Source organism: Schistocerca serialis, chromosome 5 (assembly GCF_023864345.2).
Source record: "Schistocerca serialis cubense isolate TAMUIC-IGC-003099 chromosome 5, iqSchSeri2.2, whole genome shotgun sequence".
Classification (NCBI taxonomy): domain Eukaryota; kingdom Metazoa; phylum Arthropoda; class Insecta; order Orthoptera; family Acrididae; genus Schistocerca; species Schistocerca serialis.
The window spans coordinates 525,826,048-525,827,053 of NC_064642.1; the positions used below are offsets into that span (position 1 = coordinate 525,826,048).

Sequence of the window (1,006 nt, forward strand, 5' to 3'; positions counted from 1 at the left end):
CCTTAAATCTCGTTGATTAAAGGCTTGATTAACACGAAACTTTGGACACAAAAACTTAGTAACTTAAGGAGGAGGAGGAGGAGGAGATTAGTGTTTAACGTCACGTCGACAACGAGGTCATTAGAGACGGAGCGCAAGCTCGGGTTAGGGAAGGACGGGGAAGGAAATCGGCCGTGCCCTTTCAAAGGAACCATCCCGACATTTGCCTGAAAGGATTTAGGAAAATCACGGAAAACCTAAATCAGGATGGCCGGAGACGGGATTGAACCGTCGTCCTCCCGAATGCGAGTCCAGTGTGCTAACCACTGCGCCACCTAGCTCGGTGTAACTCAAGGTTTACCAATTAAAACAGCATTCACGTACTGTTTCCTGATTTTCTAAAAAATCAGTTCACACTTTTTTTCGTAAAAATTACAAAAATAGATCACGTTCAATCTGCTTGTAGGAAATCTTGTGTCCATAACTGATTTCAAACTAAACACAGTTGGAAAGAGTATAATTTCAAGCGTTCATAAAATCGCGTTCGACTTCCGGGTGTGCGCTAAAAATGATGGACAGATTTTTGGAAATGTACTACGATAACCGGCTACATTGAAGCAATCTGTCGTCCGTGTTACGTTACATGTACTTCTTATTTTTTAACTGAAAAGTAATATCTCACTATATTGCGTTGGTCCATTGTCACTACCGGTTGAAGAACAGGAAGCGGCAATCCCATCGCCATGAGGGTGACGCACGGTAGCGATACCAGCCACGGGTGGGTTTCCTCACACAGGTCCCCAAGCCTGTAATTTGGTTTTTTAATTTAGGTTCCGAAGCCTTGTGGTGGTACCTGCCTGTTTACAGAGCCATTTGCTAAGTACTTATCTCCAGTTCTCAAATCTGTCGGAATATCTCACATGTTTCTGTCTCTTTAGCAAAAGTTCATGTAGCAGTTTGCCAGCACAGATGTAGTTGGGAATGACTCGTTGTTTCTGTTTCAGCAATTCCTGTACTCAGACTGAGT

General features: G+C 43.4%; 1 non-coding gene across 1 annotated transcript; it reads right to left on the bottom strand.

The window, feature by feature from the left end:
- Positions 1 to 247: 247 nt before the first annotated feature.
- Positions 248 to 320, bottom strand: Trnaa-cgc (transfer RNA alanine (anticodon CGC)). The gene has a single exon. It is a non-coding gene; the product is annotated as a tRNA-Ala (tRNA).
- Between the last annotated feature and the right edge of the window lie 686 nt (positions 321 to 1,006).